Source organism: Camponotus floridanus, unplaced genomic scaffold (genome assembly GCF_003227725.1).
Source record: "Camponotus floridanus strain SB8 unplaced genomic scaffold, Cflo_v7.5 scaffold170, whole genome shotgun sequence".
Taxonomy (NCBI): Eukaryota; Metazoa; Arthropoda; class Insecta; order Hymenoptera; family Formicidae; genus Camponotus; species Camponotus floridanus.
The window spans coordinates 223,509-237,207 of NW_020229293.1; the positions used below are offsets into that span (position 1 = coordinate 223,509).

The 13,699-nt window shown below is 30.0% G+C and overlaps 1 pseudogene; it reads left to right on the forward strand.

Annotated features, from left to right (window-relative positions):
- Positions 1-7,216: 7,216 nt before the first annotated feature.
- Positions 7,217-13,667, forward strand: LOC112637501 (annotated as a pseudogene).
- The last annotated feature ends 32 nt before the right edge of the window (positions 13,668-13,699 follow it).

Consider the following 13,699-nt stretch of genomic DNA (forward strand, 5'->3'; position numbering starts at 1 on the left):
AAATAATACTCGATATTCTACCTTCGCGAACGTTCTCTGGCATTCCTTCGCCAAAACGTATGCGCAGTCCTCGACAATACTTTTCGAACTGAACTGCTCCAATTTTCAAAATCAAGTCTTTTCGCTTATCGCAACAAATGGTGCTGAGCTATCATAGGGATAGCGTAAGGCACACATCCCTTAAACTATATATATATATATATATATATATATATATATATATATATTATACTTTTAGGCGCTTACAGATTCGGCCATTCTGACCCTTTAATTCGTCCTCGAACTATTACGATTATATACTAAATTAACAATAAAAAAATATCTTATTCTGTGGAGACCTCACGTATTATCACACATTACATTACATTACATATATATATTTTTCTTATAGTATTCCAATTTATTTATTCAAAAGCTAAATTTTATCTTTATTAGTGGAATAATTTTCGTTTATTTTAATCCAAGGTTTAATTTTATCGGATGAAAGAATAGTGTTAAATGGTTTTTGAGTTAGATTATATCCTGGAATGTCTGTCACTACGAATCTATTTTTCTTAAGTACAGCTTTGATTTGATATGGTCCTTTATATTTCGGCAATAATTTTTGATTGGTACCGGTTTTGGGCTGTAAAATTTTGACAAGTACCAGATCTCCTTCTTTATACCGTGTAGGTTTCTTATGCTTTTTATCGTATTTTATTTTATTATATTCTTGAACGGCGCGATTCACGATTTGAGCTGAATCACGTAATTCTGTTCTTTCTTGCTCGATATCTAAATCGATTTGCGACAGATGATCAATTAGTTTTCTTAATTCGTTATCGGAATTTTGACGCTGATCATATCCTAACAATATTTTACTCGGCGTGGTATTAATCGACTTATGCAAAGTATTGTTAATTACAAATTGAACATTGCCTAGTACATTTTTCCAATCTGCAATATTATCGCTTATTTTCGATAAGGTCGACTTTAAAAAACGATTTACTCTTTCAACTTGACCATTAGCCCAAGGTGAAGCGACTGCAGTCATTACATGCTTTATTTTTCTTTCCTTTAAAAATTGAGCAAAATTTCTTGAAGAAAAAGCTGTTCCACTATCACTAATTATTCGTTCAGGAAGTCCAAATAAATCAAAAAGAATATTTAAACATTTTATGACTTCATCAGTTGTAGTAGATTTAGTGGAAAAAAGCCAAGTAAATTTTGTAAAAGCATCCACGATAACTAAAATATATTTATAGCCGTCTGTTGTAATTTCTAATGGTCCAAAATGGTCAATATGTAGCGTGTAAAGGGGTAAAGCTATTTTTTCAAAAATTTCTAATTCGCCTTCGGGTTTTCCCCCAATTAAAGAAAAACTTAAGCATTTTACACAGTTTTCTATATATTGTTTTACGCGTAATTTAAGACATGGGAACCAGTAGTGACTCAGAAGACCGTGTACAGTTTTATCTATGCCAACATGTCCCGTTTCGTCGTGATAAATCCGTATTATACTATTAATCATATTCTCAGGAACAACAAATAAGTTTTTATCCGCGTATTTACGAAAAACGAGGCCTTCTATAAGTACAAAGTATTTATGATCTCTGGTTTCCAAGCCTTCTGCTAATTCTTTAATTTTTGGATCAGCTAATTGCTTATACATTAATTCATCTTCTACTGTAATTAAATTTACATTCATAACGCAACGACTAAGACAATCTACGTGAGCCATTTTACCTGATGCTCTGTGTATTAACTGAAATTTATAATTTTGGAGAATTAAACTCCATCGCGCTATTCTTGGATTAATATTAATTTTTTTCATTGCTAATACCAATGAATTACAATCCGTGATAATTTTAAAGTTTATACCTTGTAAATAAACGTGAAAACGTTCGACTGCTTTAACAATAGCTAACGTTTCTAATTCGTAACTATGGTAATTTTTTTCGGCGTTACTAGTCGCGCGGCTAAAATAAGCTATGGGCGCCATACAATTATTTGATTGTTTTTGTAACAATATTGCGCCAAAACCGTGACTACTCGCATCCGTGTGTAATTCTGTTTCGGCTGATGGATTATATATACATAACACTGGTGGTGTAGTCAATTCGGCTTTCAAATGTTCAAATGTTTGTACGCAATGATCATCAAATGTAAATTTAGTATTCTTTTTAACTAAAGCTTGTAGACAACTAATTTTAAAAGCGTAATCTTTAATGAATCTTCGAAAATAATTTGTTAAGCCTAGAAAACTTTGTAATTCTCTTACATTTCGTGGTTGTGGAAAGTCGATGATAGCTTGTATATGGCGTTTACACATTGTAATGCCGTTTGCCGTAATTAGATAACCCAGATATTCAATTTCCTTTTTTAAAAATGTACACTTTGATAAATTCAGTTCTAAGCCATATTTCTTTAAATAGATTAGCACTTCTTTTAAGATTTTTAAATTTTCGTCAATAGTAATCGTAGGTATTAATATATCGTCTATATATATCAAGATTTTATTTGCGCGCAATAGCGGATCAAAAACTTGCAAGATTCTCTTTTGAAATTCGGCCGGAGCCTCAGAATAACCGAATGGCATTTTAAGAAATTCATATTGCCCAGAAGGAGTTGCAAAAGCAAAATATTTATGTTCCGGATGAATTGCAATTTGATGGAAACCATCTTTTAAATCTAATTTAGTAAAAATCCGTGTATCTCTTAATTTATCTAAATGATCTTCTATTATAGGAAAAGGATATTTTTGTGGATAAATCCTTTGATTAAGCGGTCTCAAATCTACACACATTCTTTTTTTTCCGTTTCTGCGCGTTACCAAAATAACTCGAGCACAATACGGTGAAATACTAGGTCGAATAATATTTCGATCCAATAAATCGTCTGTAATTTTTTGAAGCTCATTTTTCTCTGCAATAGACATTCGCCTCGGAGCATATCTGAACAAAGACTTATCTTTTAAATATACTTGAACGCAATAATTATCATTTACTTTTTCAATCTCTAAATTTTCTACCTCAGCAAATGTATTTAATAAGTCACACCGATTCTGAAAGTTTAAATCTTTATCTAAACTTTCAATTATTGGATCATATATCTCTTTTGTTTCGACTACATTTATAGTTAAAAGATCATGAGCTATTCCTTCACAATCAGCAACTTTTTCAAAAGTATATTCATCTTGAAAAAATATAAATCTTAAATTTGCATTATTAATAAATTCACGACCGATAATAATATCATAACGCATTGTTTTATCATCCACAACCAGGAAAGTAATATCGAACCATGAATCATTTAAATTTTCTAAAATAATTTGATCATATATCTTTCCATACACTAATAACGGAGATTCATTAATTCCTTTGTAACTATTTCCTTTTCTAACGTTAAATAAGTCTCTATTATCAAAGAATTTTTCATGTATCGACTTTTTAATTAAATTGACTGGACTACCAGTATCTACCAAGGCAGGGATTGCTACATTTTTATTATGTAATCTACGAATCATAGTACATAGCCTTGTTTCGCTGTTTGCACCGATCTGCAATACGCTGTCCGATAGAGATGTCCGTGGACGATGTTGACGGCGGCGACGCATCCTTCTCCACATGATTCAAAGACGTGCTGCGATTGGCTTCCTTCTTAGGACAGGTGTTGCTTAGATGACCCGTTTTCTTGCACGTAAAACAAGTCTTCTCGGTTGATGATGTAGTCTCTCCCGTTTTTTTCATTGGGTGTTTAGATTCTCCCTTTCGTACAATTATGCTATCTTCTGTAATTTTGCGCACGTGTTCAATAAAGTCAGGCACGTTGTCAATCCAAGTATTCAGCACCATTCTTCGAAGATTAAAATCTTTCACTCCGTCCGCTAAGAGTTCTATTTTTTCCTTTTCAGAGAGCTTTAGGGACTGCATTAAATTTAATTTTGCTTCCGCGTAATCAATAAATTTTTCTGTGTGAGATTTCCAAAAGCGAGTGCTAATTCGTGCCAAAGTTGCGGTGTAAGATTCTTTCCTTTCAAAATATCGTCTCACCTGGAATTTAAATTCCTCCCAAGTAGATACAGATTCGAGTGGTTGACGATTATACCAATTTAGAGCACGCTCTTTTAGTTGACTTATAGCAGCCAAAAGCAAAACATCACTACCGAAATGATATGTCTGTGCGATATTGGCAATTCTTTCAAGCCATCGAATAACATTTTCATCTTCTTTTCCCGAAAAAGTAGGGATCAGTTTTTCAGCACACTTTACACGCTGCCAAATGTTAGACGAATTTCCATTTGCTTCACGCGTATCACACGTATTTTGATGAGGCACATTAGCAGATGAAGAGGAAGAGGCTTGTTGCAACGCTTGTACAACCGACTCCACAATAAATTGAATATCAGGTAAAGAGCTGATATTTGTCGGATTTTGTGTTCTCACACCTGATGACGAACCCGCTGTATGTAACATACAGGGTGGCTGGAGTATTGACATCTCCGGCTTTTCTCCGGGTGGTTCACTGCCCGATGATATAGTAGATGGATCACTGTTAGGTTCATGAGTGCTTTCTGTAGATGACTGTCCATGCGATTATTCCGACCATCCTTCTCGTTCATAATAATTTATGATAGATTCAAAAATATTAGAACGTTTTCCTTTTGTATCGATTTTTAAACGTGCTGCAAGAGCTCTCAAATCGTTTATCGATAATGATTCCAATTTTTCTCGATTCATGTTGAACGTTCACAGATGGCACCAATAAATAAGTTTTCGCGAGTGAAAGTATCGATAATTATAGTAATCCCTTGTTATCTTCAGAACTTGACAAGACGTCAATACCCGAAAAAGATGGTGATATGGAATCAATATCACTCTCGAAATAGAGATGGCTCTCCAAAATTTTCGCCTACCGGTAAGATGGCTGAGTCAGCAATTTCGGAGCAAGATCTAAAATGTTCTATAAGACGCACTTCCGGTTCGAGAACTTTCTCTGATGACACGTGCTCACTTTACTTTTCTTTTCGATTTTCTCGATATGACCAATTAATATGTACCGTAAAGGCAATTTGATGTGTTTATTACACGCAAACTATTCACAAAGAAAAAACCTTAGTCTGGAGTTACTTCTTAGCACCGTTTAACATAGGTGAATCCCGCTTCTGAGAGAAAAAGAGTCTTAACTGTAGGGTTTATCTTTTTTAAATAAATGTTCACCGGCAATTTTTGCACTAACTTTACATTTATTTGAACGAATACTCTTTAACACAGTACAAATAATACTCGATATTCTACCTTCGCGAACGTTCTCTGGCATTCCTTCGCCAAAACGTATGCGCAGTCCTCGACAATACTTTTCTAACTGAACTGCTCCAATTTTCAAAATCAAGTCTTTTCGCTTATCGCAACAGATAGTGCTGAGCTATCATAGGGATAGCGTAAGGCACACATCCCTTAAACTATATATATATATATATATATATATATATATATATATATATATTATACTTTTAGGCGCTTACACTTATTATGCAAGATTGTGTAAGAACAGGTGGCACGCTGGCAGCCGGCACAAGTGTTCAAAAGTCAAAAGAATAAATCACGCATACGCAATAGAGCGTATACGCATATCCCACGGAATTCCTTCTCAATAACGTATTAAGTGTCGTCAAGGCCTTCTCGAGAAAGAAATTAAGATATATTATGAAAAAAAAATAGTCTAAAGATATGTATGAAATAAATAATACGACGTTTAATAACAACGCGAACTTGTAACTAGATGTTATATTTTTATTTATAATAAACATATTAATAACATATAAAAAACATTTTGACTATTGTTTCTAAAATATTTTATTAATATTTTAAGAGGGATGTTATTAAATAACATTTTTAAAATATTTATAAAACATAAATTAAAATATTTTTTAAATGTTATTAATATGTTTATTATAATATTTTTAAAATATTTATAAAACATTATATCATAATGTTTAGAAAATTTATATAAAATCAACATTTTAGAATGTTGATCAAATGATTCTTACTGGAAATAGACCTTCTCAAAAGAGGAGGAAATAGAAGCTAATCTAACCAATTTTCTTTATCAAGGATAACCGAAGGTAACCGAAATTAATCAAAAATAGTCAAACATCGAGCGTACACGAATGAGAATTTATGCCTTAATGCGCGAAAATAGTGTGGATACAAATTGTGCCGCCGCTGAACGCAGCGTGTGTAACCTGGTAGTTTTCTCGTACTTGACCGCCACGAAAATCTTCTGTGTCCAAAATTCTCCTAAAAACGAGGTATTAAAAACCGCGAGTCGTTAATTAAAAATCAATAAATAAAGAGTGCGAACTGGACTAGTTACTAGTCAGCGCGACTATAACACTTAAAGTCTAATGGAACGAAGGAAGAGGCGACGAAAAGTGACTCGAAACTCCTGAGAAGGATTCCGAAATAAGATTTATTTAAAACTCAACTAAATTGTATACAAATCTAGTTAAATAGAATAATTATACCTCAAGGAGATTTAATTATGCCTCTATTAAAAATAAATTATTGTAACGTTGTCTATAAGTCAACGTAATCTATTGTCAACATTGTAATGCTTCCTATATGAAGTATATTATCCATGCATTTTATATGCATTTCAATAAACAGTTAATTTATAAAAATAAATTTTATTTAATATCTAATTAAAATCTATTTTTAAAATCTATTTAATATCTATTTAAAATCTATTTTTATTCTAATTATGTTTATGTGCTATCAATTATATAACCTTTATTTTATTTATATCGATCAATGATTTATTTAAGTTTTTTTTCTTTTTTTAATTTAATTTGACATTCTTTTGTAAAGGATACACAAAGAATCGAAACATTTGTTCCATTATGTATTTTTTAACACGTTTATAAAATTTTAATTATTACATTTATTCCATCCTAGGCTCCAATCATTCTTCTTTCTTTTTTTTAATTATAATTTGTCACAAAAGTCTCATTAATCCAATTAAAATTACTTTCGGAAAAAAGATAAAAACATATAAGCATATTAAAGTTTTTCTTTATATTAATAAAAAAATAGGAAGAAAAATAATGTTACATTTAAAAAAATAATGGAAAAAACTAAATTTATTTTTTTTCAACGTTTCATCCTATTAAGAAAACAACTTTTTTACATCTTTATATATGACTTGATCGATTTATTTTCTAATGTTAATATATTTTTTTTCATAGGTACAGCGTAAAATTTGAAATATCAAAATGGGAACAACAAACGCACAAACCAATTCGGGACACGCACACGATGAGACTCACTCGAGAGGAAGTTCAATCGACACATTCTTCGCCGAAACGGTGATCTTTGTAACGGATGCCACTGGTTTCTTAGGGAAAGCCCTCCTGGAGAAGCTGCTGCGCTCGTGTCCTCGTGTGGCTACAATTTTCGTTTTAATCCGTCCAAAAAGAAGTCAGTCTATCGAAGAACGCTTCAGAGAACTACTGGAAAATCCTGTTTGTATAGATATATTATATCGCTTATTATATCGCTTATCATATCGCAAGATCATTCGAAAAGAAAATATCGAAGTGCCCCAGTTTCATTAAGCTGAATAAAAAACTAATAAAAATAGTAACAAAGGATACATCGAATTAAGAAAGTTGACAGAATTAGACTGTCGTTTAAATGTACATTATGAAAAAAAAAACACACATAGATTGAAAATTTTAAAATTCTAAAAAAATTAAAGTCTCAGACAGTCTATTATTTTTGAAAGATGCCAAAATTAAGCTCTTTTGAAAAATAGAGATATATTCTCTCTTTCGAATAATCCTACATTATCGAATTTACAGAAATCTTACAAAGCTTCATTTTAATTCCTCCTTTCTTTAATTTTTTCTCCTTTCTTTAATTTTTTCATAAATTAATTTTGCTGTATTCGCAGATTGATATTCCTTATAGACGTAATAGTATGCGCACATATTAAAAATTAATGCTAATATTGATTTTGACTGTATAACTTCGTCTATAGAGGGGGTGATTCAAATATTTTATCTGTAGCATGCTTATACTTGAAGGAAGTGTCAAATACGGTCATCAAAACGAAAGATCGCGATTGTTACCATTCTCACGACTATTTCCCCTAATTATTATCTAATGAAGCTATGTCTGTTGATACGTATCGAGAAAAGTCGATAAAAAAATCGCGCCACAAATATTTTTCAGTACATATAAAATAACAATACATATAAAGTAACAAATATACCGAAAGTGAAAGTTGATAGAATTAGACTACCATTTAAATGTATGTCATAGGGAAAAAAACACGCGTAAAAAATTTTAAAATTCTAAAAAAATTAAACCTTCAAACGGTCTATCAGCAGATATTTTTTATTTTATAATTTTTATTTTTTATTATTTTTTATTGTTACAAACTGCAGATTTATAAGTTGAAAGATGCGCATTTTTAACGAAACAACGGTTCTCTCCTCTGTCGCAGGTTTTCGATAGAATACGATCGGAATTTCCTGGCGCCTTAAATAAGATCTTCCCCGTTAAGGGCGACGTGGGCATGCCGGAACTGGGACTTCAGCCCGAAGACAAGGATATGTTAATACAGCGAGTTAACATTGTTTTTCATAGTGCAGCCACCGTGCGTTTTAATGAGCCGTTGAAAGTGGCCGTTAATCTAAACACAAGAGGCACTGAACGTATGCTAGACTTGTGTAGGCACATGACGAACCTTATTAGCGTCATTCACGGCCTACAGTAACGCCGATCGACGAGAAATTGAGGAATCGATATATACGTAAGCTTTCAATTATAGTTAAAAGAAAGTACAAATATTTCAGAAATAAGAATTTTAATAAAACTATTTATTAACTATTATTAAATTATTTATTAAATTATTAAATTTATTAAGTTATTAAATTATTAAATTATTCCAAATTTATATTATTACATTATTAAATTTTTATTTTTATATTATTACATTATATTATTATTTTATTATTACATTATGTTATTATTATTATTATTTTTATTTTTATATTATACATTATATTTTTATATTATTACATTATTAAATTTTACAAATAAGAATTTTAATAAAACTATTTATTAACTATTATTAAATTATTTATTAAATTATTAAATTATTATAACACAAACAGTATTTATTAGGTTATTCATTTTTATATATTTATATTGTATATTTTTCTATTTTATTTTTTTATACATGATACGAACCAGACTCTGCAAAATTAAATTCGTTTTTCGAGGCGCGATAATAAATATATATTTAATAAAGCATATACTGTAGAAAAATATCCTTATAATGATACACATTGCCAATATTACAGCACGAAGATAAAGCCGTACACAGTAATCGATATGTGCGAAAATTTGGATGACGAAACGATAGGAATAATAGAGAAGAGATTAATCGGTAATCATCCAAATACTTATACGTTGACCAAAGGTTTGGCAGAGCAGATTGTGCTGTCCAAGGGAAGTGATTTACCAATCGCGATCGTACGACCGAGTATAGTTGGCGCAGCGTATCAAGAACCATTTCCAGGATGGATAGATAATGTTTACGGTATTACAGGTACAATCTATATTGAAAAAGTGATTGAAAATTGATTGAAATTTTGACAGGAAACCTACTCGGGAAAAAAGTTCACACATATACGTAAAATCAAATATAAATATTAAATCATATAAAATATATCCATGTATGTTTTTTCTCTTGTATAATAAATTCTATTTATATATAAAAAAGAATCAGAAAAATAATTGAGAATAAATTAGAGGAGATTAATTTTAATATACAGGGTGTCCTAGACCACCCCTTTTAAAATGAAAATAAATGGCTTTTCTCAAAAATCGCGAACAATTTTTAAGTAAATCGGATACGATATATGAAATGATGATATTTTGAACTTTTGATTCCCATCCGAAATACGCCATCCGGATTGAAAGTTGAATTTTTTTAGGGGAATATGGTACTTTCTGTTACAGATTCGAATTGTACATGAAAAAATAAGAAACTTTTGTATTAAACGTTTTTTCTGAAAGTGCCTCTGTCAGTTTTAAAATTGATCTTGAAAATAACTGTGATGAAATAATAAAGATCAATTTTAGGATTGACAGAGGCACTTTCAGAAAAACGTTTGATACAAAAGTTTCTTATTTCTTCACATATAATTCGAATCTGTAATAAGAAGTACCATGTATCCTCAAAAAAATTCAACTTCCGATCCGGATGGCATATTTCCGGTCAGAATCAAAAGTTGAAAATATCACCATTTGATAGACCGTACCCGATGTACTTAAAAATTGTTCGCGATGGCGAAAAGTCACTTATTTTCATTCTAAAAGGGGTGTACGGATGGTCTGAAACACTCTGTATATTTATGTTTGATTATATATAAGAATAATTTTTTCTCGTTTCTTTAGTTGGATATTTTATTATATTTATATATAATTTATTTTATATAATATTATAAAATATTATATTTATAAGCCTAAATTGCTCATTTTATTTTATATAATTTTTAAGCCTATTGTTTTATATAAAAAGTTATTAAAAATATGGAAAAGAATAAGCACGATATACAGGGTGACCCATTTTAATTTCCCCTGCCAAATATTTCGGAAAATAATGAAAAATCGAAAAAATGTTTCAGACAAAAGTTGTATGGTTTCTAGGGGGACATAAGATGGCACCATTGGTTTGACCTTGAAGAGTTATTTGAAGGTCACATGAAGGTCACTCAATTTCTTAAATGGAACCTACATTTTCTCATTATATATTCTTGTAGCTTATCTCGAGAGCTTTCCAAAACACTATAATTAAGTTAGTTTTCATTAAGTACTTTCCGAATTATGAGGCTTGAAATTATTTCTGAATTTTGCATAAACCATAAAATATCTTGTAAAATATTCATTTTTTGATTATCTTACCTTAATACTTTTATGTACAAAATAATGAGAGGAATCAATTGGTATAAAGAAAACACATAGTTATTTTTAAGAAAAAATATGTAATTTGCAATTAACAATTACATATTTTTTCTTTGAAACAACTATGTGTTTTTTTTACACCAATTGATTTCTCTCATTATTTTGTACATAAAAGTATTAAGGCAAGATAATCGAAAAATGAATATTTTACTTGATATATTACGGTTTATGTTAAATTAAGAAATGATTTCAAGCCTCATAACTCGAAAAGTATTCAATAAAAAAATATTTTATTATAGTGTTTTGGAAAGCTCTCGAGATAAGCTACAAGAATATGTAATGAGAAAATGTAAGTTCCATTTAAGAAATTGAAGGTGACCTTCATGTGACCTTCAAATAACTCTTCAAGGTCAAACCAATAGTGCCATCTTATGTCCCCCTAGAAACCATACAACTTTTGTCTGAAACATTTTTTCGATTTTTCATTATTTTCCGAAATATTTGGCTGGGGAAATTAAAATGGGTCACCCTGTATATAATTAATCGCTCATATAACATGTTCGACATTAGCTTGAAAAATTTTATTAAAAACGAATTATTATATAATGAAGAATAAAAATATTAAGTTTAAATTGTATAAAATGAAGCGAACATTTCTAATAAATTAATTTTCTTCTATTAATTATATAGACGTGTATACAGAAAAAAACAAGTGTCAAATCAAAACTTATATACTTAAACTAACGCGTTTATTGTCTCGTATATACGCAACAATCTATAATCTTCTTAGAAGAATTTAATAATTTTAAATTTTAACAATATTATAGTTTTATTTTAATATTGTAATTGTCACCTCAAGAATATATAATTATTTAATTTCACTTTAAGAAAATTATAATATTCGATTTAAAAATGTTATTATCCAGCATTGTTTCTTTTCCATTCAAGAAAATTAAATCTTAAATCATAAGAATATAAAAATAATAGATATAATAACAATTAAAAGGCTCGTGTACTGCAATACAAAAATAAACAGATTAAAATTAAAGGGCCGCGCGCGACAATACGAGCAAATTAATAAGACAGAAATAAAAATAAATAAAACAATTAATTATAAGTTCGTTTAATTAAAAGATCGCAAACGTTTCGACTTAACTTAGTCTTCTTCTGCATGATATTTAAACATCTTTTAATTAAGCGAACTTATAATTAATTGTTTTATTTATTTTTATTTCTATCTTATTAATTTGCTCGTATAGTCGCGCGGCGCGGTCCTTTAATGTTAATTTGTCTATTTTTGCATAAGAATATATTTTTCTTGATTGAACTATATAAAATGGCTTCATTCAAGTAAGCAATTATTCAAGCAATTATATTTTTCTTTAATTAACGCAATATAATCTCATTTCAAGATTTCCATATTAAAACTAAATTATATTTTCAAAACAAGAATGTCCTTTTTTTCTGTGTACACATATACTATATTCTATTATTTGATTAGGTATAATGACAGAGATAGGTAGAGGTACCAATAGGAGCATCATATGCAACGCAAATTTAATAGTAGACGTTGTACCTGTCGATTTTGTTGTCGATACATTAATATGCGCGTCTTGGTATAACGCTACGCAACGTTCCGATACGATAAAGATTTATAATTGTATCAGCAGCTCATTGCATCCAATCACGTGCGTATATGAAAAACTGGTATATAGTATAATATAGTATAATATAACGTAATGAAGCAATAAATAAAAGTATGATGTTTATATGATATTTAAGGACATAGTGAGAGACACTATAAAAAAAAAATGTGTGATTTTGCAGATGGCGTGAATTCGGACATCTTACGAGGAAGCACGCTATAGAATCTCCATCGAAATACGTCATGTGGTATCCAGACTTTACGTTTAGAACAAACAAATTCATTCACACTATCATGGTATCTATGTTGCACTTCTTACCTGCATTTATCGTAGATCTTATATTAAGGGTCCAAGGTTATAAACCTATGTAAGTGCTTTCTTTCTCTTGTTCTAACCAATTATATTTATAATAATAAATTCTTAATTATAATAAATTATAATAAATTCTAATAATAAATTTATTATAATAAAAATTATAATAAATTCTAAATTATAATAATAAATTCTAATATAATAATAATAAATTCTAAATGATATTTATAATAATAAATTATAATAATAAATTAATTTTGAGTGACGATTTTTTTCTCTTTTTTCTTACTTTTTTCTTTTTTTTTTCAGAATGATGAAAATCACCAAACGTTTCGAGCGCGCCGCTAAAACTGTAGAGTTCTTCACGATGAACGAATGGCAATTTTGTGCTGATAACATGACGAAGTTAGTAAAATTTGTAAGAGCGTCGGGTGATTGTGACGATTTCAACGTAGATATCAAAAGTTTAGATTGGGATACGTACTTACATCAATACATGTTAGGAATTAGAAAATATATTTTGAAAGACAATCCAGATACGTTAAATAATGCCCGAAATCGTTTATCGAAGTAAGTCTTCCAATTTCATATTCTTATTTACATTTTCGCGCTTGCAAGGTAAACGTTGCGCAGGAAAAAATAAATCGATTATTAATGTATTGCAGATTGTATTGGATGCATAAATTAACCAAAGTATTCAGTATATTCATGTTATTAGGAATGATCAAGTGTGCCGGTCGGTAATCGAGAAATTATACGGAAGTTTTTGGATCGCAATTCTAGGAA